General features: G+C 41.8%; 1 long non-coding RNA gene across 2 annotated transcripts in view; it reads left to right on the forward strand.

The window, feature by feature from the left end:
* Positions 1 to 27,139, forward strand: part of LOC122173549 (uncharacterized) — a 210,019-nt gene that overhangs the window by 170,401 nt on the left and 12,479 nt on the right. For both annotated transcript variants that reach the window (XR_010599417.1, XR_006174093.2), the window contains one exon: positions 17,099 to 17,203. This is a non-coding gene — a long non-coding RNA (uncharacterized LOC122173549). The remainder of the gene's footprint in view (positions 1 to 17,098; positions 17,204 to 27,139) is intronic.

A 27,139-nucleotide genomic window follows, 5' to 3' on the forward strand; every position in this document is an offset into this window, starting at 1 on the left:
GGAGTCTGCCATTCTGTAAATAAGACCTACATTCTTTGTTCTTTGTATACATTTACATTTAGCTATATTAAAACACATATTGTTTGCAACTAGGTTTACCAAGTGATCCAGATCAGGTGTCCTCCACCTGATCAGGACCTGTCCTCCACTCTTCCAATGTTTGTGTCATCTGCAAACTTTATCAACGATGATTTTATATTTTCTCCAGATCATTAATAAAAATTTTTAAATAGCATAGTGCCAAGAACCAACCCCTGTAAGACCCCACTGGAAGCACATCTGTTTTATGACAATTCCCCATTTACAATTACATTTTAAGACCTATCAGATAGCCACTTTTTAATCCATTTTATGTGTGTGATGCTTGTACTAGGTGTTCACAGAGTGATGTATGTCTGCCTTCCAGGGCTAAATCTTTTACTCACTATAATCCTTGCTTAGGGTTGGCCTAAGTAACAAGTTAGTTGTTAATTAGTAAGAAGGATTCAGGGCTAGATTGGGACAATAAGCACAACCTGGATCAAAGGGGTGATGCATACAGAAATTTTTAGCTATGAACCCCACCAATACACTTACCAGTAGGAATCATTTCAGTTTTGAGCTTTATACATTCACAACAGTTGTTCTTTTATGAGAAACCTCCACACATTGGATGAAGGATCACAAGGCAGAAAGTTTGGGAGCTGATTGGCTGACTGATCCTATATACAAGAAAGCATGGACCAAGCAATATGTATTATTCAATGAAAAAGAGGAGACAAAGTTCTGCAGGTATTTGATCCTTGATCTGTGGAGAGGAGCTTCTCCAGGGGAAAGGAAAAATGATCTTGTGCCTCTGTCACTGGGTTCAATTCCTGGCTCTGCTACAGCTTTCTTTTGTAATTTTGGTTAAGTCACGTAAAATATCTGCACCTCACTTCCCAGTGGGATAATAGCACTTCTTTTTCCCCACCCTTTGTCTGTCTTGAGTATTTAGACTGTATGTTCTTCAGGGCAGGGACTGCATCTTACTATGTGCATATACAACACCTAACACAATGGGTCACAGGTCTCAAATTGGGGGTTCCTAGTAGCTACTGTAGTACAAATAATAAAGGTGGTCTAAGAGAGCAGGTAGAATTAGAAGCAATTTGATTAAATGAAGAAAATAAACATGTAGACGGGTTATCAATTATTTTCTCTAAACCTAGATCAATTAGAATATGCTAAGGGAAGTGGTGGAAGAAACATAATGTGGCTGTTATAAACTGGAAAAAGCACTACAAAGTGTAACCCCTTTGGGGTTTAGAGAGCATGGCCCCTTTAAATCTTTTTCCTAGGAGGGTGTGGGGGAGTGAGAAAAAAGGAGGGAAACTCCAGGGAGCTGGTTCTGGAGCTCGGAGGGAGAGAAGGGCTGAAGCCCGCAGGCCCTAGCAAAGTGAAGCAGCAGAAAACCTACCTGAAGCCTGGGAAGGACATGGCCGATCGGAAGGACACCCCAGGACAGGAGCCAGGAGGAGCACTGTGCCAGGGAGGAATTTTAATCGCCCCAGAAGGACGGGCCGGAGCTGGACCCAGTATCACGGCTGCCCAGAGCTGCATGGGGCTGTGAATACTGGGGCTTCTGACTCTGCATTGGGAACAAGGAGGGAGGCTGTAGTTAGTTAAGTGGGGAGGTGGTCGCTCTGTATGGCTTTGCGGAGAGCGGCAGAAGAGGGCACTGGAGGAGTTTGTTGGGGAAAGTTCACTGGCGCCGAAAACGACCAGGAGCACCCAAGACTCACCACTGGACTGGAACTTTGCTCGGGACTCCTGAACTCTGTGTGCAGACACATTGCTCAGTGTCTGCGCTTTCAGACAGTGCTACCACTGGGCCTGTGGGGCCTTGGTTTGGATGCAACCCTGTTCTGCTGCTCCCCCTATATTTCTTCCCCTTGTTGTATTTCTCCTCTCATCCCTCTGTAAATAAATATTTCCCTTTCTTATAGCCATTGTACTTTTCCTGTGGGTGGGTGTGTTCACTCTGGGGGGGTTGGAACAGGTGTCCCTGGGGCGGAAGGGATTTTTCCTGCTGTATTCCTGCACGCGCCTTCTCTTGGCCAGAGCTGCCTGCAGAGCAGACTCCATCTTGGCCACGAGGGCGCTAAAGTTACAAAAGTATACTGTAGAGAACAGTGCTTTATAGACAAGAAGGGTACACTAGATGATCTACTAGGGCTTTTCACTGTTCTGTTATTTGGATATGATCCTTTGATATACATTCTGTCCCCAAAAGGAAATCATGGATAGGTGCTCTGTAATGGAGTGCACCCCTGCATTCACACCCTAAACACTGTTGTAATAATCTTTGTACAAAATATGCCATGTGAGATATCATTTGAAAAGTAATAACTTCCTGGTAAATAATATCATGGTAAAAAGCATGTAGCAACATTGTGTGTGAAAGTTATGAAATCCCCCCTGTATAATGCTAAAGGCACATATTCAAACTCATGTAGCCCCGATTAGGGCTGGTCAAGTAGGTCTTAAACAAAGAGATGTGTGTTTACCTCAATTTGCATATAAACTACAAACAGAGCCCTAAGATAGCGAGAGAAAGAAGGAAGAAGACAAAGAAAATCTGCAACTCAGCAAACAGAGGGGAGAGAAGGAACAGCATGAAACCTCCCCTCACCAGATACTATGTCTCTTTGCTCTCAACTGGAAAGAACTTTATGAGGGGAACTGAACTAAAAAAAGTGTGGGGCAAACACCCCAGTTTATCTCCCTCTATCCATCTTTCTTGAGACTAAGAAGACAAAAGAATCCATCTCTTTGACTTTGGGAGGAATCCTGACCTGAAGATTGGTCAGTAATTCTGTTAGGAGCACATGGTAAGAATTTTACCTTGAACCAAGCCTGGTTTGTAAAGTTTTAGTGCAAGGAAGTATTTTATCTTTATTTTTCTTGTAACTATTTCTGACTTTAATGCCTTAATAGTTGTACTCACTTAAAATCTGTCTCTTTGTAGTTAAATAAACTTTTTATTCTTTAATCAAAATTAATCCAGTGTTGTGAACTGTCTGGGTCACTCCATTTAAGGTCACAAATTGTATATTGTTCCTTTACAGGGACAATGGACCTAAAACATCAGAACTGTCCAGGAGAGGGCTGGAGAGTGCAGAGCACACATTTTGGGGGGGAAATTCAGGACTGGGTGTGCGGTGGCATCACCCTGCAAGTAACTGCTAAGGCTGGTGAGAGCCAGAATGTGGCTGTTGCTGACAGGCTGCTGAGATCAAAGTTGCAGAACCAGAACAATGGCCATAGACAGACACTTAGGGTGTCCTGCATGTTGTTTGTGAGGAGCCCAGGTTGGAAGCCACAGCAGCAAAGCCTTATGAGGTGACCCAGGTTGTAGGGCAGGTGGTGATGCAGCCCTCTCACCAGTCTGGATTGCACCCTTGAATGTCATATGCTCCCACTGGCTTGATACCTCAGCTTTATTACATAGACAAGGAGCCAGGCTAGAACTGGAGCACTCATTTTTGGAGCCTAGATTGAGGTTTTAGAGCCTAGATTGAGGTTTACCCATATCTCCAAGCATTAACTTCTATATTCTTCAGAAAGTCATCAGATGCTTGTAACAGCAGCATAGTAACCAGTTCATCAGGTTATACAGCAGTGAAACACATGCGTTAGCAAGGACTTATAATACTGTGAGAAGGAATGTCGGAATATTTGAGTATGACAGTGAAAAATGCTTTGTAAAGTTTAAATTTGTTCGCACTGACATAAGAGTTTTCAGCTGAGCTTAAAAAGTTACAACATGGTTTATTTGCTTGATTACTCAAGATCAAACCCCAGATCTGATGTTTCCCCCCCATATATTCATTTTAAAAATACAGCATTTCCATGGAACTTACTGTGACTGACTTATACTCACCGTAGAGTGAACTCATTACTGTAATTGATATATTAACCAGAGAGAAGAATTTCTTTTCACTTATCAAGAAACGTAAAGCATCCTGGTAAAACACAAAAATCTCTTTAGATTGTTGTTATCCAGCTAGCTGACAGCTTGGTTTTAAGTAAGTACTTCACAGTTAAGTGAACTGGAACAGATAATTTTAAAGTCACAAATTGATAATAAAATATATGTTTACTTTTAAAATCTACAGATAAGTGCATTTTAAAACACCATTTGAAAACCAGCTTCTCCTTAATTTAGCTGCCAAACATAGCTTCCCTTTACATCAGATGTACTGCTAACAGCTAAAACACTGTAAGGAATATACTGTAAGTTGTATACAGGTGGTTTCCCAACACATGAAGCAGCCAAGGTTTTGCCATAGTGATGAATAAACCTCAAAAGGTTTTTGAATTGTATTTTGGTTTGGAAAAGCACTCCAAATTTTAGATGTTTATCTTAGCTATCTGAATCTTGCATCTTCAACACTAAGCTGGAAATTTCATGAGACCAGCTTTTCTTAATATTTCGGAACTTGTGTTTCTGGTTGGAGCTAAGAAATGTAAAAGCTTATGAAACAGAATTTCCAAACATTTTTTATCCTCAGCAAAGCTAAGTTCTAGCCCCTTTTCAATTACCTTTCCAACTCCTCTCCATCTACCATCACCCTCCTCTGCACACAGGGGCGGCTCCAGGCACCAGCACACCAAGCGCGTGCCTGGAACAGCAAGCCGCGGGGGGCGGCCTGCTGGTCACCATGAGGGCGGCGGTCAGGCTGCCTTTGGCGGCATGCCTGCAGGAGGTCCACCGGTCCCACGGTTTCAGTGGCAATTCGGCGGCGGGTATGCCAAAAGTGCGGGACCGGCAGACCTCCTGCAGGCATGCCGCAGAATCCGTGTTACCAGCGGACCTCCCGCAGGCATGCCGCCGAAGGCTGCCTGACTGACTGCCGTGCTTGGGGTGCCAAAATACATAGAGCCGCCTCTGTCTGCACAGTCCTCTGGCACCTTCTTGTGTACATAGATTCATAGATTCCAAGGCCAGAAGAGACCAAGGTGATCATCTAGTCTGACCTCCTGTATAACACAGCCCATAGAACTTCCCCATAAAAATTCATAGAGCATATCTTTTAGAAAAGAATCCAATCTTGATTGAAAAATTGTTAGTGATGGAGACTCCAGCATGATCCTTGGTTGTGCCCATGGTTGTGCCCATAGTTATTTACATTAATGGCTAATGATTTAAAAGACAAAGGTTTTAGGGAGAGATGAGATGTCCCCAGACTCCAGAGATTGTGGGTCTGGAGTAAAATAGGACTGAGTAGGATTCTAGGTACAATAAGACATCATGCATGTAAACCTTTTGTTGTTTAAAAATCCTTTTGTTACATTGTGCTATGTTCTTAATGTTAAGATTAAACAATACTTTATTTTAAGATGGCTGCCTTGGGTAGATATATTCTCCACTGGTTACATATGCCTGAAGTGTCCTGGGCTACAGCATCCTATGTACTGATTGTGCTTACCTACGAGATCTCACTGAGTTGGGTCTATCCCCTGAGCTTTACTAGACTCATCTTCCCCAAGGCCCAATTGATATCCCAGTTTTTCACTTTGAAATCTGTTTATCCTACACCTATATTATTTCAACTATAGATGAGTGTTCTCCAGCTCTTATCCAATAGGAAAGCTCTTTTAAAAATCATTGGTGGTTCCTTTTCTTTGGTGGATCTTGATGAAGGAATTTGAGCTGAGCTTTTGTGACCACATGGGCAAAGATCCTTATGAAAGTAATATTTAGCTGTTTATCTAATTTTGGGCATCTTTCTTAGTTAATCAAGAAAACCTCAGTTTAATGGGTACCTGTTAATCCCTTATTCAATTCATCTGGGTTTACTGGGAAACTATAGTATCCTAAGTAAGTGGGAGCACTGCAGAAATCTATGGATTTAATTATTTTGTCTCACTACCTGTATTTGTAAGTTGAAGACTGGTTCAATTTTCCTTAACCTGACATGGCATATGATACGGTTTGGCATGAGGGCCTTTTGGTGAAATTGTCTAGAACTACGCCAAGATGATTAGTATGTGCAATGGCTGTTTTTGAGAAATCACCATTTCCATGTGCATATTGGTGATAGAACAAGTATTTGGATGCACTAGAAGAATGGTCTCCCACAAGGATCAGAATTACCTCCAATGTTATTCAACTTATATTTGAATTACCTACCATATACTGGGTCTCACAAGTTTGTTTATGCAGACGACATATGCCTCGGCACTCAGTCACACTCCTTTGACATACCTGAGAGTGTTCTGAATGCACATATAGTGGCTATGGCCAATTATTGTCATCAGTGGTGCCTGATACCAAGTTGAAGTAAGACTGTGTCGAGTGTTTTCTACTTACATCATGCACAAGTGGGCAGAGAGCTGACTGTAGTTCTCAATGATCAGTGAATAAAGCATTATTCACACCCGGTCTATCTAGGTGTCACGTTGTATAGAAATCTCACATATTGTGACCATCTTACAAAGACAGCGACTAAGATCATAATGCACAGCAACCTACTTGGAAAACTGTCTGGAACGACATGCGGCACCAATAAGAACATAAAAACATAAGAACATAAGATGTCCATACTCAATCAGACCAAAGGTCAATCTAACCCAGTATCCTGTCTTCCAACAGTGGCCAATGCCAGGTGCCCCAGGGGGAATGAACAGAACAGGTAATCAAGTGATCCATCCCCTGTTGCCCATTCCCAGCCTGTAACTGATGGGGTCACCTCTGGAGCCCTTTTAAAAAATTGATGTCACATTAGCTATCCGCCACTCATTTTGTACAGAGGCTGATTTAAATAATAGGTTACAGATGACAGTTAGTAGTCCTGAAATTTCTCATTTGGGTGAATACCATCTTGGGTGAATACCATCTGGTCCTGGTGACTTATTACTGTTGAGTTTATCCATTTGTTCCAAAACCTCCTCTAATGACACTTCCATCTGGGATAGTTCCTCAGATTTATCACCTAAAAAGAATGGCTCAGATTTAGGAATCTCCCTCACATCCTCAGCCATGAAGACCGATACAAAGAATTCATTTAGTTTCTCCGCAATGGCCTTATTGTCCTTGAGTGCTGCTTTAGCATCTCAATCGTCCATTGGCCCCACTGGTTGTTTAGCAGGCTTCCTGCTTCTGATGTACTTAAAAAAAAATTGCTATTACTTTTTGAGTCTTTGGCTAACTGTTCTTCAAATTCTTTCCTGGCCTTCCTAATTATATTTTTACACTTCATTTGCCGGAGTTTATACTCCTTTCTATTTTCCTCACTAGGATTTAACTTCCACTTTTTAAAGGATGCCTTTTTGCCTCTCACTTCTTCTTACTTTGTTGTTTAGCCATGGTGGCTCTTTTTTGTTTCTCCTACGATGTTTTTTAATTTGGGGGACACATTTAAGTTGAACCTCTATTATGGTGTCTTTAAAAAGTTTCCATGCAGCTTGCAGGGATTTTACTTTTGATGCTGTACCTTTTAATTTATGTTTAAGTTACCTCCTCATTTTTGTGTAGTTCCCCTTTCTGAAATTAAATACTAAGGTGTTGGGCTACTGTGATGTTTTCCCACCACAGGGATGTTACATTTAATTATATTATGGTCACTATTACCGAGCAGGTCCAGCTATATTCACCTTTTGGACCTGATCCTGTTCTCAATTTAGGACTAAATCAAGAATTGCCTCTCCTCTGGTGGGTTCCAGGACTAGCTGCTCCAAGAAGCAGTCATTTAAGGTGTCAAGAAACTTTATCTCTGCATCCCTTCCTGAGGTGATATGTACCCAGTCAACATGATGATAGTTGAAATCCCCCATTATTATTGATTATTTAATTTTAATAGCATCTCTAATCTCCCTGAGCATTTCATAGTCACTATCACCATCCTGGTCAGGTGGTCTGTAGTATATCCCTACTGCTATATTCTTATTATTCAAGCATGGAATTACTATCCATAGAGATTCTATGGTACAGTTAGGTTCATTTAAGATTTTTACTTCATTTGATTCTATGCTTTCTTTCACATATAGTGCCACTCCCTCACCAGCATGATCTGTTCTGTCCTTCTGATATATTTTGTACCCTGGTATTACTGTGTCCCATTGATTTTCCTCATTCCACCAAGTTTCTGTGATGCCTATTATAGCAATATCCTCATTTAATACGAGACACTCTAGTTCGCACATCTTATTATTTAGACTTCTAGCATTGGTATATAAGCACTTTAAAAACTTGTCTCTTTTTAACTGCCTGACGTTACATGATGTAATTGAATGGAACTTTTTTTCTTTTGACTTTCTCATCACATCCTACCTGTATTTTATCATTTTCCATCCTCTCCTACTTATTAGGACATAGGAGATCTCCATTTATAGATCCTTCCCTAAGAGATGTCCGAACCACATGCTCCTCTGTACCTGTCGGCTTTCCCCCAGCCCTTAGTTAAAACTGCTTTACTTTAATTTTAAGTGCCAGCAATCTGGTTCCATTTTGGTTTAGGTGGAGCCCATCCTTCTTGTATAGGCTTCCCCTTTCCCAAAAGTTTCCCCAGTTCCTAATAAATCTAAACCCCTCCTCCCTACACCATCATCTCATCCATGCATTGAGACCCTGCAGTTCTGCCTGTCTAACTGGCCCTGTGCGTGAAACTGGAAGCGTTTCAGAAAATGCTACCATGGAGGTCCTGGACTTCAATCTCTTACCTAGCAGCCTAAATTTGGCCTCCAGGACCTCTCTCCTATCCTTCCCTATGTCATTGGTACCTACATGTACCACGACCACCAGCTCCTCCCCAGCACTACACATAAGCCTATCTAGATGTCTTGAGAGATCCGCAACCTTCGCACCAGGCAGGCAAGTCACCGTGAGGTTCTCCCAGTCATTGCATACCCAGCTATCTATGTTTCTAATGATCGAATCGCCCATTACTAATACCTGTCTCTTCCTAATAAATGGAGTTCCCTCCCCCGGAGAGGTATCCTCAGTCCGAGAGGATACCACAACATCATCTGGAAGGAGGGTCCCAACTATGGAATCATTTCCCTCTGATTCAGTTGGATGTTCTCCTTCCCTGAGGCTTTCATCCTCCTCAACAGCACAGAGGCTGTCAAACTAGGAGTGGAACCATTCTACTGTGTCCCCGAAAGTCTCATCTATGTACCTCTCTGTCTCCCTTAGCTGCTCCAGCTCAGCCACCCTGGTCTCTAAAGCCTGTACATGGTCTCTGAGGGCCAGGAGCTCCTTGCACTGAATGCGCACATATGTCACCTAATGCCCAAACATTATGCACTTCATCCCTGGCACTCTGTTATTCAGCACTGGACTACTGTGCTCCAGTATGAGCTCATTCATTTCACACAAAGATGATTGACGTACAACTTAATTGCACCATGTGTATTATTTCAGGCACATTTAAAATCTACTCCTCTACTAGAGTTACCAGTTCTCTGCAGTATTGCTCTGCCCAGTGTTCGCAGAGAGGAAACCATAGCAAAGCATGTGATGAAATTGTGTGATATGCCACATCTAGCATTAATTAAAGACTTGTTTAATCTACCAGTTGGTCATCTGCACTCACAGTGCCCATTGTGGATAAGTTTACCATAAGGGATTTACGATACAGGACGCATGGCGAGCTTCATGGTCCGCAGAGAAAGTGACAAATAATTATCTTGTCTTGGACTTCACACAGCATCAACCTGGGTTTCATTTACCACAAAGTCAGTGGAGACTTCTGAACCGGTTTTGTACTGGACATGGAATTTGTGCTGCAGGAGAATTTCAGTGGCATTTAGAGACAGTCCACTATGTCAGTGACTCTCAACCTTTCCAGACTATGGTACCCCTTTCAGGAGTCTGATTTGTCTTACGTACACCCAAGTTTCACCTCATTTAAAAACTACTTGCTTACAAAATCAGACATAAAGTGTCACAGCACACTATTACTGAAAATGGCTTGCTTTCTAATTTTTACCATATATTTATAAAATAAATCAACTGGAATATAAATATTGTACTTATATTTCAGTATATAGCATATAGAGCAGTATAAACAAGTCATTGTATGAAATTTTAGTTTGTACTGACTTCGCTGGTGCTTTTTATGTAGCCTGTTGTAAAACTAGGCAAATATCTAGATGAGTTCATGTATCCCCTGGCAGACTTCTGTGTACCCTAGGGGAACACATACCCCTGGTTGAGAACCACTGCGCTAGGTCAATGTGGGCAGCCAGAAACCATGACATATATTGTTGAGAACTGCAAAATGACACAGCTTCCTGGAGATCTTCGTGCCTTGAACATCATTGATAAGAACGCTGTGGCTTGACCAGATTGCATATGCCAAATAAATAAATAAACTACATGTATCACTTTGACTCTAGGCAAGATTTCCTGGAATGAAGGTCAGTGAGTCAGCTGTGCAGACTGGAACTAAGGACAATGAGTCAGCGGTTGGCTCAGGGTACTGTGCTGACCAAAACGACTCATAGACCAGATTTTTCTTTTTGCTGCCAAGTCAGAAGCATTTGGACACAGAGAGAGAGAGACTGCTGTTGCTATTCCAACTCTGCACAGACAATCGAGGAGTTTCAGTGACACACGACATTTTAGGCAACACACAGTAGACAGGAAACTGGCTCTGAAGATGATCAGAGGAGGAAGAATGTGTAAATTTGAGTGTGCTGAACTAAATGAGGGTAGATGTTATGCAAAGAGCCCTGAGCGGTGACAAAGAAATTAGAAATCAGATTTTATCCCATCGGTACACGTGCTTGGGCAGCAGGAAAAGACTTTGTAGAAAGATAATACACTGATAGTTTAACTACCCATTGGCCAGATCCCATACAATCAAAGTCATTTCTTTTAACTAGACTCTAGTCACCAGAGCATGCTTTTAAGGCACATCCCATAAGAAGATGTGATAAGGAGCTGTACTGCTATAGGGTGAACACAAAGAGGCATGTACCTCAGGGAGGCTTCCATAGCATGCGTACTATAGTTCTCTGGTATACAGAAGGAGTATGCACACTTTCATTCCTCTTTATAGGGAACAGCTTATTTCCCCTGACTCTCTTATTGTTTGCTTGATAATCTGTTTGGCTGCATGCAGCATTTCTGTACCCATATCGTTCCCAGGATACTAGAGATAAAATATGGGTGAGTAATATCTTTTATTGGACCAACTTTTGTTAGTGAGAGAAACAAGCTCTAGGTCTGGGAAAGAAACTTATGCTAAATTATCTGTTCAATCTTATATTCAGCTGCGACACTCTTTTTTCCCCTACTCTTTTTTGATAGATGTGCAAGAAAGCAGTCATCCTGTTCTCTAATGTGATTTAGTGGTCTGCAGCAGACACTAATACACCATCTTGTGCTTTATCTGTTATGACATTTATCCATAAACATTCAAGATTATTTTCTTCCAAGTTATCAGTGACTGGGAAATAGGTAATGCCATTTTGACATGAGTGCCACTCTCCCTCCCATTTTGCCCACTCAATCTTCCTGAATAGGTTATAACCATTGATTTGTAACATTCCAATCATGTGATATTTCAGTCATATCACCTAGATCAAATTTATTCTCATAAATGAGCAATTCAAATTTCCCTTGTTTGTTACCCAGGCTCCTAACATTGGTGTATAGGCAGTTCAAGAATTTTTTCTCTTCATGTCCTTTGCTTGCTTGATTAATTTTGTTCTCAACATCTCCAGTTTGTGCTGAGTGCTCAGATCTTCCCTTTTTTTACCCTCTCTTTTGGTGTTAGTTTAATGCTCCCCTGGCTAGTCTAACCAGCCTGTCTCCGAAGAGCTTGCTTCCCCTTCTACTGAAGGCCATCCAAACTATACAGTCCCCTATCACCATAGAAAGTGAACCAATATTCCAAAAAACCAAAACCATACACCACTTACCTAGCCAGCGGTTTACTTCTGCCTTCGGTCTTCATTCACGGGACAGGAAGTTTCTCAGAAAAGATCACTTGGACATTCTTCTTCTTCAATATGCTTTCAAGTTCCCTGAAGTCATCTACTGTCTGCAAGATATCTTACAACACAGTGGCATTAGTGCCAATATGAACCATCACGAATTGATCCATTTGCTCTCTTGGGTCAGATTAGAAATGCTCAATCTCTTAAATAAAGTCAGTCCTGACAGATATAAGAGAGAGGTGGAGGGCAGATATATCAGCCCTAGAATGGTGAAGGCCCTGTTCCCTATGAGCTGAAAAAGGTTTACCTCAGGTTAACTAGAGACACCTGTGGCCATTTAAGAGCTGCCAATGACCTTTAAAAACCCCCTTTTTTGTGAGAGATGGGTGATAAGCTGCAGCAGGGCTAGTGGCAGTAGGGGAAAAACTTCTCTTGCGTGGAAGGCTGTTCTCCTTCTTACAGGGGAAGCAACCTCACTAATGGACTGTTTGGGGGAAGGGCTGATGCCAGAGGCCAGCATAATGCTACACCCCAGAGGGGGGTCAGGAAAGATATTTTCCTTTTTATGTTATGAACTTAGTACCATTGGGCCTACCCTGAGGCCCGCCTTGTAAATATGGAGGAATAAAAACATGAGTGGGACTGATTTACCCCAGGCTCCCACCAGCACAGGGGGAAACTCTGTGCCTGGTGAAGCAATGGAGGCTCCATGCCACATACTCATCATATGAAAGCTTTTTCCATTTTCCTTACAGATGTGACTATAGAAGTGCAGAGGGGTGAAAAGGCATCAAGGGTAAAATCCTGGCTCCCTTGAAGTCAATGGCAAAATTCCCATTGACTTCAATGGAACCAGGATTTCACCCAAAATATTTTTGACATCAAAAAGGGCTTGGATCATGTGCATTTCAAGAGACAAGCAGAAATCAAGGTCCGTCCCCACTTTACCATCCATACTTACACTAAGCCCTGTAAAGAAAAAGAAATTAATTTTACCTTCTAGGAGTTTATGATAGAGACTGTTATAAAAGCATTTGCACAAGTTTTTGGACCAGTCCAGAGTGCAAAGAGGACAGTGGCAATCAGAACAACTTCAGTAACAGCTGCACAGAAACTAGTGGTGTGCATAGAACTGGGCTGGAATTTTTGTGATGTAGTCTTTGATTTAGATTCAGAGGCCACTTTCCAAAGTTCATACCCACATGTACATGGTACTGATGCTAATCTATAGGTAGTTGCAGAACATATTTCATGCTAGTTACTTCATTGAGAATGGATTGCCTGGGTGAGAGAGACTCACAGCACAATTAAGAACAAAAAAGTTTTGTTTAACTCTTCTGCTTTTATGTCCCTATGATTCGGAGAGCTTTTTCTGACCTCCTACAATAACAATAATCTGTTATCCACTGATGAATCAATATTTGGGTAGTACAGTCAATGCACGTTAACTGGTGGTGGGAAATTTAGCAGATCATAGTTCAGTGGGTGCAAACAAGTTATAATGCTGGAAGACAGGAAAATAATCAGGATTCCAGTTATAAATATAGTATTTGCATGGCTTGTATATAACTTTTCCTCTACTGTATTAATAATCCTTATACCCAGAATGAAATATCAGAAAGTTATTGTCTGATTTATGTATTCTGTCTTCTGCAGAATTGGATAGCACCTAGACTTTTTTGGAAATGAATGTTTTGATTGGTTGACTACTTAACTTCTCTCAGGTTTCTTGTTTCAATCTGCAAAACAAATGCATGCCCCAAAAGCAGATCCACATATGGAAATCTCTATATATATCTCCCATATGTTTATCCATATATATAAAAGCAGTCATTAATTTCACAAAATGTACAGGTGATGAATATATTTAGACCAAACATTAATAAAATGCAATTGTTTTTACTTTAAAAACATGCAGTTCATTTTATAAAGTAAAAGTCAAGTTGAACCCCTAACGGCAGAACTCAGGGACTATCTTGAGCATCCAGATTTGAAATGGGGCCTGCCAAATATGTTTCAGATTGCAGTATAGCTAAGAAATATGTTTTCCTTAAGGCAACAGGTAAGAAAAATCTGAATGATTAATAGAATAATGATAGCACTCACCCAGCATCCTAGAAGAGCACTGTTTGCATGGTCATATAAACAGACCTTCAGTAGAGTTTAGGTGTCTGAGTCACTTACGCACTTCTGAAAACTACTCTAGGCACTAATACATAATATATGGACATTCTCTTTATAGTCCTGCTGAGCAGTCTTTGCAAAAAAAATATATACTCACCACTTGTGTTCAAGAATCATATGCTTTATTTTGAGTTCCCAGAAATGATAAGCCAAATAACTGTTTCTACAACTTTTGAGCAAGAAGCATTTATTTTAAACCAGGCACAAAACGATGGCTATAAACAAGCAGCAAACAACCTTGCTCCAAAATCGTCTCCTGTGCTTTTCTTCTAGTGATCAGAAAAATGAATGGCAGAACAAGTTTTAAAGTGGGAAGGAGTATGTCGGTATTAGTGCCTAGAATAGAGTGTGTGGGGGGGGGGGATCGATCTAAGTTACACAACTTCAGCTACGTGAATAACGTAGCTGTAGTCGACGTACTTAGATCTACTTATCGCAGTGTCTTCATTACAGTGAGTCGACTGCTGCCGCTCCCCTGTCAACTCTGCCTGTGCCTTTCGCTGAGCTGGAGTACCGGAGTCGACGGGAGAGTGCTCAGGGATCGATTTATCACATCTAGACTAGATCCAGCTGGTAGTGAAGACATACCCAAATTAGATGAAGAGTAAAATTTTCAGAAGGGCCTAAGTGATTCAGACACCTAAATTCCATTGAAGGTCAATGCGATTTAGACCTTTAAGTCATTTAGGGTCTTTGGGAAATTTTTGTCTTAATCCTGGCTCTATTCCTAATTCTACCACTGTCTCATTCTCATTGAAAGTCACCTCTATGCAAAGAAGCAACATAAGGCCAATGTACCACTTATACCCCCTCTAAGTCCTGGTGACTTTAGAGAGATGGAAGCAGTGCATAGGCATTGTGCTAGACCTCTGCGTGGGGGTTCATTTTATTCTCTGTAACTTTCATCATCTCATGTAAGTTCTAAGTTATTCAGTTTCCCCATCTGTAAAATGGAGGAAATAATGCCAAGCTGCCTATGTAAAGGTGCTCTGCTTATTTTATGTCAATGAAGGGTTTGTGTGAGCAACAAATGCAGGTCAGATACTTCACTTATCTGTAGCTGTCTTATTGTTTCCTGATGATCATGAAGTCAGAAGAGAGCCTTGACCACTCAGAGAATGATTCAAAGCCCACTGAAGTCAACAGGATCTTTCATCTTTCAGCAAACAAATTTCTTCTGGTTATCATTCCTATTGCAAGAAAAGCTGCATGAAGCTCCCTTTCTTGCTTTCGTCAGGCTCGGGTATGCCGTTTAGGCAGGCAGGAGTTTAGTTTCCAGGTCTTCATCAGTATCAGTCAAATTGCAAAAGGAGATGGGTCAGGAAATAGCATATCCTCATAGACGCATAGACTTTGAGGCCAGAAGGGACCATCATGATCATCTAGTCTGACCTTCTGCACATTGCAGGCCACAGAACCTTGCCCTCTCACTGCTGTAATAAACCCTTGCTGAGTTACTGAAGTCCTCAAAACATGATTTAAAGACTTCAAATTACAGAGAATCCACCATTTACACTAGTTTAAACCTGCAAGTAACCCATGCCCCATGTGCAGAGGAAGGCAAAAAAACCCAGGGTCTCTGCCAAACTGATCCAGGGGAAAATTCCTTCCTGACCCCAAATATGGCAATCAGATTGACCCTGAGCATGTGGGCAAGAACCATCAGACAGACACTTGGGAAAGTAATTCAGAGCCCTCCCCATCTAGTGTTCCATCACAAGCCGTTGGAGATATTAGCTGCTAGCAGTCGCAGATCAGCTATATGTCATTGTAGGCAGTAAAAAGCAACAGAGAGTCCTGTGGCACCTTTAAGACTAACAGATGTATTGGAGCATAAACTTTTGTCGGTGAATGCCCACTTCGTCGGATGCATTCACCCATGAAAGCTTATGCTCCAATACATCTGTTAGTCTTAAAGGTGCCGCAGGACTCTCTGTTGCTTTTTACAGATCCAGACTAACATGGCTACCCCTCTGATGATTGTAGGCAGTCTCATCATACCATCTCCTCCATAAACTTGACAAGCTCAGTCATTAAACCAGTTAGGTTTTTTGCCCCCACTACTCCCCTTGGGAGGCGGTTTCAGAACTTCACTGATGGTTAGAAACCTTCATCTAATTTCAAGCCTAAACTTATTGATGGCCAGTTTAAATCCATTTGTTCTCGCATTAATATTGGCAATTAACTTGCTCCTGCTCCTGAATGCTATGCTATCATGAATTCTCTCCATTTTGGGTTTACGGCACAAATCATTAGAGAACATGGACTTAGACATGATCTAAATTTAGTGGTAACAATACTTAGAGCTTCTTGCCTCTCAAGGGCAAAAAAAAGCAAATATTGTCAAAATATTTTCCTGGGGTGGTAATAACTGGGCTCCCTTAGACATATTTGTCACTCAACCCTGCAAAATTTGAACTCTGGGGTACATTTTTCCTTACACCTAGATTTTTTTTCCATTGGTGCCTCTGTATTATTTCTGAAGGTTTGTACTTTTAATTTCAAGTGCCTGATTGAATCTCATTCCTAACACCTAGTATAGTCATGCTAGGTCTCCTTTCTTCTTCCCCAGAATAAGTTTTGGAGTGGGAATGCATGTATTTGTTTTTCCTGATGTGTTGATTTATGTGTTACTTTGTTCTTTATCTGTTTGCACCTCGTCAGTAAAATAACATCATGCTATCATTTCCAGGGTTCACAGGACCCTGTCAACAGTTACCAGTCAAAGGTCAGCCAACCTAAGAACGCATGGTTAAAGAGGAGAAAGAAACTCACACATTATTAATCCCAAGATGTAAAATGAAGAGAAGTTTTACTGATATATCTAATAAAATAGCATTCACATATAGCATTTTATTATCACTATAGTATGCTGGCAATGCTGATTCTGTAGAGTTATATCCATCACTTGGATGACTAATTTTTGGAGTGGAGAATACAGTTATTTGTTTTCTAGATGACCACTGATTTATGTGTTGCTTTGTTCTTTATCTGTTTATAGGTATCCAGGAGAGCCATCCCATATATCTACTCATTTCTATCTTTCTTTCATCTTCTAAGTTGTCTTTGACCAGTTCATCTTTCCTTGACATTATCTCTCTGCCCGGTAAGCCTTTCAGTTTATATTTATTACAGTCATTTACAGGTTCACAGGACTCTGGCAACACTTAATAGTCAAGGGGCAACAATCCTTCCTTAGATGCAATCAAATAAATAAATCCACCTGTTATCCCCCAGTGACTACATCAGTTTTTGTATAACAGTATAGCTAACATAGTGGGTGAAATCCTGGCCCCCCTGGAGTCAGAAGGAGTTTTGCCATTGAGTTCAATGAAGCCAGGATTTCACCCAATATGTCTGTGGTATGTTAATAAAGTATTTTAGCAATCAAGGGCCCAATCCCATCAAAATCATTGGCAAAATTCCCCACCAACTTCAACAGTTCAGGATCCAGCCCCAAGTTACTGCAACAATATGTCTCACAAGTGGAATTAATGTAGTATTGTATTGTATAATTACATATAGTAGTGTGAGCTAGTTAAGAGAACTGAACATCTCACAGAACTGACCCCGTATTACATGGTATATTGTGGGCCCAATACTACAAATAAATACACAAGCCTGGAACCTTTTGCTCCCATGGAGTCTCGTTGACTTCAGTAAGACTCTGTGTGGACATAAGAGTGAGGGTGTGCATGTCCTTCTGCAGAATCAGAGCCTTAATTAGTAGAGTAGAATATTCAATAGACTTCTGCTATTCATGGCTCATGAAATGACATCTCAAAATGTAATTTATATTCTTTGTTAAAACAGAAATTATAAAAAAATTGCTGAAAGATTTCCACCTTTTATTTTATAATATTATATATAATATGGGGAGATTTATAGCATCATAAGATTCTTTTATGAAGCTATTTAACTTAATGTATGTATTTAAATCAACTACCAGCACTTGATGTATCTAGGATTCTGATTACCAAGGATTTCAAAGCAAATAGTTCCATCATTCTATGGCCAAGTCAAAATTTAGTAGTTTGTATCTAGTCTCATAGATGTTTTCAGTGTAACTGCTACTGTTCATGCATACTTAGGGGTATGTGCAGGAATTTAAATTTGCTGGGGCAGATTCTGTGCCCTACCACAGCCCCAGGGCTGGAGGAACTGTCAACTCCCGCTGTGGCCCCAGGGCCGGAGGAACTCACTCTCCCCACTGCGGCCCAGTGGCTGGAGGAGTTCTGTGTCCCTGCTGATTAATGGGGGGTCCTGCTTGCCCTCCTTATGCACATCCCTGCTTAACATATTCCTTGAGTAGCCCATTGGCAGTCCAAAATATCTTCCAACCAGATGTCATTTATCCAAATAGTCACTTCAAATATAAAATAAATGTCTTAATGTTAACTTTAGATAAAATTTTGTAATTATTTTGGAATGTTTGGGGGGATTATTTATGAAAGGGTAAATTATCAGATACAGCATTATCCAGTGGTTAGAGCAGAGGTCTGAGAATCAGGAGTCCAGGGTTCTGTTCCTAGGTTGGTCTCTTCTTCCTGGGGTAGCAATTATTTCTGAGAGCTCATAGGGGATGGGTGAGGGACCAGAGGACTGGAGAAGGGCAAACATAGTACCTATTTTTAAAAAGGGAAACAAAGAGGACCCATGGAGTTATAGGCCAGTCATCCTAACTTCGATGCCTGGAAAGATACCAGAACAAGTATTAAACAATCAGTTTGCAAGCACCTTTAGGATAATGGGTTATAAGGAATAGCCAACATTGATTTGTCAAGAACAAATCATGCCAAAACAATATAATTTCCTTCTTTGAAAGAGTTACTAGCCTAGTGGATGGGGGGAAGCAATAGATGTGATATATCTTGATTTTAATGAGGCTTTTGACATTTCTGCCACATGACATTCTCATAAGCAAACTAGGGAAATGTGATTTACATTAAATTACTATAAAGTGGGTGCACAGCTGGTTGAAAGACAATACTGAAAGTAGTTATTAATGGTTCGCTGTCAAATTGGGAGGGTGTATCAAGCGGGGTTCCAGAGGGGTCTGTCGTGGGCCTGGTACTATTCAATATTGTCATTAATGTCTTGGATAATGGAGTGGAGAGTGTGCTTATAAAATTTTTGGATGACATCAAGCTGTGAGGGGTTGCAAGCACTTTGGAGACAGGGTTGGAATTCAAAACGACCTTGACAAATTGGATAATAAATCAACAAGATGAAATTCAATAAACACAAGTGCAAAGTACTTCACTGAGGAAGGCAAAATCAAATGCATATCTACAAAATGAGCAGTAACTGGGTAGGTAGTAGTAGTACAGAATAGAATCTGGGAATTATAGTAGATTATGAATGGAATATGAGTCAATAAAGTGATGCAGTTGTGAAAAAAGCTAGTATCATTCTGGGATGTATTAACAGGAATGTCATATGTAAGACAAGGGAAGTAATTGTCCAACTCTACTTGTCACTGGTCAGGTCTCAGCGGGAATACTTTGTCCAATTCTGGCACCACACTTTAGGAAAGATTTGGACAAATGGGAGAGAGTTAGAGGAGAGCAACAAAAATGATAAATTTTAGAAAAGCTGACCCATGAGGAAAGATTAAAGAAACTGGGCAAGTTTAGTCTTGAGAAAAGAAGATGGAGGGGGGCACCTGATAACAGTCTTCAAATATGTTAAGGTTAAGAAGACCGTGATCAATTTTTCTCCATGTCCACTGAAGATAGGATAAGAAGTAATGGGCTTAATCTGTAACAAGGGAGATTTAGGTTAGATATATTAGGAAAAGCTTTCTAACTATAAGTGTAGTTAAGCTCTGGAATAGGCTTCTAATAGAGTTTGTGGAATGCCCATCATTGGAGGTTTTTAAAAATAGGTGGACAAAGATTTGTCAGAGGTGGTCTAAGTTTACTTGTTCCTGTCACAATGTAGGGGGATGGACTCTCCACATCCCTTCCTGAAATAAATAAAAACTTTCTAATTTGTCTGAAAATTTTCATGGACTTTTTTTAGGGGATTTTCTCTGAACTAATCCAAATATTTTCAGATTTTGGTTTTTCATTTTCTCCGCATTTTATACCTTCACTCTGTCTGACCATTTTTACAATAGAAAAGCAATCTGGTGGGTGGGAGGGTGAGTGGGGAGGGGTGGAGAAAGAGAAGGGAACAAAGCAAAAAACGCTGCATTAAGCAATTTTAGGGTGAGTGTAACAGGGGTTGTCAAAAAATCAAAATATTTTTGACAAAAATAAATATAATTCACAAAAATGTATTTTGGTCAGACAACCATTTTTAACTGAAAACAATGTTTTGATAAAAATTTTCAACGACTCTAGTCAACAGACTCAAGTTCTGTTAGACCCCAAGTGTAGGGAGCAAATTTTAAAGTAGAGGCTTTCTACTGTTGCCTGAGAATGTTCTGCTTTAAGAGTAGAGACCTGTTAACAAGACCCTTAGAGAACAGATTCTAGTGCTGCTAGATTACATAAGGAGAGAGGTAGTCTCTGAGCTGACTAAGAGGCTGTGTATGCTTTGAATCACACTCAGAAACTACTAGTCTTCAGATAATTAATAGTATATGAACCTTATGGATTATACAGCCTAGCAGGTAGACAGTTGCATTCTGTGCTACTTGTAGTTTCTGTGCCAGATTCAATGGTTTCCCCATATATATTGTATTGTAATATACCAGGTGAGAGGTCACTAAGTCATGAATAACTGTAGCCAAGTCAATACTTGAGTGGAGAGGGAGTAATCTTCTTACCAGACAGATATTTCAAAAAGTGCTTTTAGACACCTAAGTTTCTTGACAATCCAGGAACAAGCCTGGATATGAAAGTACCCTTAAACAGCATGTATTCTGTATTGACAACTCTCTGTCTCCTTGGCAAAGCTGAGAGAATCCCATTCAAAGAATTCAAAATTATAAAATAGTACTTGATAGTATCTCTTAGAAGTCTTCCTCTCTACAATGAGACAATCAGATTTGAATGCCTACTATATTCAGTGCTATGTATAAAGATGCTGTGTTACTTTGACCTTTACAGTATTCTCTGTTTTGATTGTATTGCCATTCATTCCTTTCCCCCTTCCATTTGCATCTTTGCCAGTCTGAGAACTGAATTCTAAGGATCTGGAATATTTAGAATATGCAAAAATGCAGTGAATTTGTCTTTCAGAACTTACATACATGGGTGCATGAATCCATTATTCAAAACTCCCACAGAGTGGGAAGTTCATCAGTGGCAAACATTAATGTAATAATTAAGATGCATTCAGATTCTGTTATGAAACTCCAGTTCCACTAAAGACTGCTTGAGACACCTTAGCATTGCTAATGAGCTATAACCTTTATTATCTGCCCAGTCATTCCCCTAATTAAAAAGTCTCAGTCGTTACCATCTCTTACATAAAATCCATGCACGAAAAAACAAAGCATTGCCAACCAACACTGGTACAACATAAATTACAAAACAAGGACAATGGTAAACAGTGTAATAACAAATGATTCTATGGTGCCTTTTACATTCCATTGCATGTATTTATTTACAGTTATTGATGGATTTTGCATGACAATAGATCTTCGATGATATTAAGGGTTTCTGTCAACTATAGGGCTTTTTAATTTGTAGGGTACATTGGACGTTAACCAATATTGATTTCAGCAATAGATGGCTAGCAACCAGTGGTGCAGCTGCACTTGTGTTAACATAGACAAGGAAATATGTTATTTGCACAAATGTAGTTTACCCCTCTTTGTAAATAGGGGCAAGTTATCATTTTCCTTCTGTGTGCTAGGAGTGAAATCTTGGACTTATTGAAATCAATGGGAGTGGTCCCATTGACTTCAGTAGGGACAGGATTTCAGCATGGGAGTTTGCTCTGGTACAATTAAACTATATTCATTCATTTCAAGCAGAAGTGAAAATAGATTCTAAAGGTTAGATCACCTAATAAGGGAACAAAAACAATATCATGTGAGCGTCAATCACATGAAGAGTACATACTCATACTAGAGAGTTTGCAAGCAATACATATGGTGAAATTTGTTTGCACAAAACAGCCACAGAATGAGTTCAAACACTGAATAAATTTGCATGAATCAGTTTGTCTACAAACAAGTACATGGTATAGATGAAGACTTCCAAAAGTGACTAGGGAGTTTGGGTGTCTCAGTTTGGTAGGCCCCCCTTGAAACATCTTAAGGGGGCTTATTTTCAGAAAGTGCTAAGAATGCCACCCCCATGAAAATCAAGCCGCTTTAAACTATCTGATGTTGAGCAACCCAAAATTGAGCTATACAAAGTAACTACAGATGCTCTCTGGGTTACGCAAACCCGACTTACGCAAATCCGTACTTATGGAAAAAGTTCTATAAGTTCTATAAGCTTTTTTTTTTTCCGCGTAATAGTCGTGTATACGTTCCCGACTTACGCAACATTCGACTTACGCAAGGCGTTCCATAATGGAATGCTTGTGTAAGTCGGGGAGTGTCTGTAGTCAGTTTTGAAAATCTTGGCCGATGGCTTATTTTTGTGTTTTGAATTGCCTCCCGTCTCTATCCTGTAATTAAATGATACAGCTGTGTACATTTACAGCAGGTTTAGTTCTTTCAGCTGATATGGCCCTCAGAACTCTTCACATGCCTCACAATCATGAAGAGATTCTATCTTCTCACAACCCCTATGACATTGGGAGGTCATCCCCGTTTTATAGATGGGTAATTGAAGCGCAGGATAGGTTTAGTAATTTATCCAAAATCACATAGAAATGTCTGCAGCTGAGCCAGGAATTCAATCATAGAATCATAGAAGATTAGGGTTGGAAGAGACCTCGGGAGGTCACTAGTCCAATCCCCTGCTCAAAGCAGGACCAGCAACAACTAAATCATCCCAGCCAGGACTTTGTCAAGCCGGGCCTTAAAAACCTCTAAGGATGGAGATTCCACCACCTTCTTGGGTAACCCATTTTAGTGCTTCACCACACTCCTAGTGAAATAGTGTTTCCTAATATCCAACCTAGACCTCCCCCACTGCAACTTGAGACCATTGCTTCTTGTTCTGTCATCTGCCACCACTGAGAACAGCTGAGCTCCATCCTCTTTGGAAGCCCCCCTTCAGGTAGTTGAAGGCTGCTATCAAATCCTCACACACTCTTCTCTTCTGCAGACTAAATAACCCCACTTCCCTCAGCCTCTCCTCGTAAGTCATGTGCCCCAGCTCCCTAATCATCCAGGACTCCTGAGTCCCACTGTCTTGTCCTCACTATCTTCCTCATCCCTAAATGCATTGACCTCAGCTATATTTTTTTCTCAGGAGATGAGAGATTCAACACTCTAGTTTCTGATACTCCATGCAAAGCAGCAGTAACAAGTCTGCTAGCCGCACTCATCCATTTAGCAATCAGCAATGTGAAAATATCATCAGCCAGAACAGTGCCTATATGGGGCTAAAATGAAACAAAGTCATATTCTGTGATTTAACGTATGAGCAGAGCAGAGAAGAAATGAAAATGATATAGGAGCAATGATTTTACTAATGGAAATCAGGTTTTGTATCTCTGGTTTCAATTCAGTACTCTTTAGCTATTCTTATTATGAATGCTTCTTTTTCAGAAAAATGCCTTCATACTGTATAAATTAATAAATCATTCTTAGGTAAACACTAAAGCATGTATTTCATTAGGAAATAATGTGATTTGTGTACATATACTTAAAAATAAGAAATATCTTTCAAACACATTAGCACTGCTTCGCGTATAACTACATCTCTATGGACTCAGATCTCCCAACAGAGGATTTATGTCTGCTGATCTTTGCTCTTTTTACTTTATATAGAGCTGGCTAAAGGTACAGCAAGTAGCACGCCTAATGATGAATAATCTTGGTAAAAACCTTCCCATGATGTAACCCATGCTTCGTAGGTGTGGTACTCTGTCCCCCCTCTAGTGGCACCTAGACCACTTGAGATTAATGAGTCTGTGACAGCCTAAGATAAGAGGCATGTGGCTTTTAGCTCATGCAGTAGAGGCTCATGCATTTAGCTCCAGAGATCCCAGGTTTGATCCTACCTGCTAACGATCAGGGTCTGTTGGTGTTACAATGGCATATCTCTATGCAGACCAATAGTCACACAAAATCCATCTGCCCACATCAAATGCTGGTGCTCCTATAGTCCATTGATCATGTTTTTCCAGATACACCTGTGACAGGGCATGCACTTAGGCTGGTTTGCTAAGTCAATAGGGCTCTGCTAGAATGCACCCGCTTGGCTGTATGGAAGATGGAATATATCACTTGAGGAAAGAGAAGGGCCTTTAATATAATATAAACAGAAATAGAGAAGTGTTTAGCTATGGAGACCGTGTTCTCAAGACTCTTGTGTTCCATTCTCCGTGATGCTACTGACACACTGTTGACAATGGACATTACAGTCAAACTACCTGTATCTCAGTTACCTATCTGTTATATGGACATAATGATATTTAATCACTTCAGAGACCGGAAGCTTATCTAATGTTCTGTGACAAAGTTCCTCCTCTGCCTTCGTGGGTCCTGCGCTTATTTGCAGATTTGCTCGCCTCAGAGATTCACGGCAGCCCTAGGTTTGGCTACTTTTGCTAGTGGCTCAAACCTGCCATTCGCTCAGCTAACCTCATCACTGGCCAGCATGGGGAAAAGGAAGGAGAACAATCCTCATAGTCTCTGCTGGTCCACCTAGTGGGTCGGGGGACAGGCCAGGGACCTTCCCCTCTGGTGGGACCCACAGTCCAGGTCAACTCCTCCTGTATCCAATAGGGAGTTGGGGGGATGGGGGAAACCCGGGCCCGCCTTCTACTTTGGGATCACAGCTGTCTACAGTGTTTCATGTAACACCTGTGTGACAGCTACAACTCCATGGGCTACTTCCCCATGGCCTCCCCCCAGCATCTTCTTTATCCTCACCATAGGACTTTCCTCCTGATGCCAAATAGCATTTGTACTCCTCAGTCCTCCAGCAGCACACCCTCTCACTCTCAGCTCCTTGCGCACCCTTCACTGACTGAAGTGAGGTCCTTTTTAAACCAGGTGCCCTGATTAGCCTGCCTCTCTTAATTGATTCCAGCAAGTTCCTGATTCTTCTGGAACCTCCCCTGTTACCTTACCCAGGGAAAAGGGACCTGCTTAATCTGAGGCTAATATATCTGCCTTCTATCACTCTCCTGTATCGCTTGGCTTCCAGGTCCTATGGATCCTCTCCTTAGGCTGGGGGGAGGTCCTTTAGCAGTGGGCGGGCTCTGCCTGCCCACTTCCTGGATCCCAATAGGATCACTCTTCTGTAGCCATCTGGCCCAACCCTGTCACAGTTCATAAAACACATTGAGGTCCCTCAGACATAGGGTGCTGTATGAATGCAGATTATTTTTGTCATATGCATATTTATTAGGAAAGAGCATAGGCGTGCACACGGGGTGTGCCGGGTGTGCCCGGGCACATCCTAATGCCCATGGGCTGCATCCGGATCTGGCCCCTGGGGGCTTTAGATCCGGCCCACAGGATTTGCCCCCCGTGGTGCCGCAGGCCCCGCACTGCTTTCAGAAGCAGCCATCAGGGCACTATGTCTCTGGGGTTGGGGGGTTGCTCCAGGCACCACCTCCTGAAGCTCCCATTGGCCTGGAATGGGGAACCGCGGCCAATGGGAGCTTCAGGGGAGGTACCTGGAGGCATGGCAAGAGCAGCGTGCAGAGCCCTGTGCCGCCCCTCCCCTCCCCCAGGGCTGCACAGGGACATGGTAAGTGGCACGGCATGGGGCCCTGGCAGGCAGGGAGCGCGCCGCTGCGGGTAAGCGGCGCCGGGCTAGGCTGGAGCCCGAACCCCTCCTGCACCCCCCCCGTCCTGAGCCCCCGGCCTGCACCTCTCACCCCAACCCCCTGCCCTGAGCCCCCTGTCCCCCAACTCCCTGCCCTGAGCCCCCTGCCTGCACCTTGCACCCCAACTCCCTGCCCCACAGCTCCCAGCCCTGAGCCCCCTGCCTGCACCTTGCACCCCAACCCCCTACCCCACAACTCCCTGCCTGCACCTTGCCCCGCAACCCCCTGCCCTGAGCCCCCTCCTGCCCCCATCCCCCTGCCCTGAGCCCCTGCCCGCACCCTGTACCCCTCCTGCACCCCAACTCCCTGTCCTAAGCCCCCTGCCACACCCTGCACCCCAATCCCCTGCCCTAAGCCCCCTCCTGCACTCCAACCCCCTTCCCTGAGCCCCTTCCCACACCCCACACCCCTCCTCTGCCCCAATCCCTTGCCCTGAGCCCCTTCCTGCACACTGCACCCCCTCCCACACCCTGTCCTTTATGATGTTCGCCTTTAAAAAAAAATTCCCTGGGTGCACACCCTAATGAAATGTGCTGCGCACGCCTATGGGAAAAAGTAAAGTATGTTCCCAGGAGCCTCTGTGGTGGCTCAGGCCCACCAATGAGCTATGGGTACTATATGTGGATTATGCAAAAAGAATGTGCTGAAAGTTCAACAATGCAGAAAATGCAGAACACATTGTCCTAAAATATCTCCAGTATTAGAACTTCAGACAGAAATATAAGCAATGGGAGTCTCAAAACACAGCTGAAAGAACTGTAAGTAGAATTCAACCATCAGTGACTTGCACTCCCACACACGCGAACATCACAGATCCAGACAATAGGCTGATTCAAGACAATGAATGCACAAGAAAAAAAAGTCACTATTTTTCCTTCTCTATCTGCAATGCTAATTTTTTCCCCAAAATGAATGCCTGCTAAACAGATCCAGTTTTGAAATCACTTCTTTCTTAGTTGATATCATCTAATGTACTGGGAAGGATGTCATTGTAGGTTTCATCTTGACTCTGCATATAAACTTTTCCCTAACAAATCCATACATTATCACAAATGCACGGCGTGTTGGTATAAAGACAATAATTGGGTTAATTGCTGTTTGGAGTGCATCGCTGGTATTAAAATCAGAATTGCAGAAGGATGAGACGCACTGGATATTAGTAACAAGAATAATATCTTACATA

The sequence above is a fragment of the Chrysemys picta genome, chromosome 3 (genome assembly GCF_011386835.1).
Source record: "Chrysemys picta bellii isolate R12L10 chromosome 3, ASM1138683v2, whole genome shotgun sequence".
Classification (NCBI taxonomy): domain Eukaryota; kingdom Metazoa; phylum Chordata; order Testudines; family Emydidae; genus Chrysemys; species Chrysemys picta.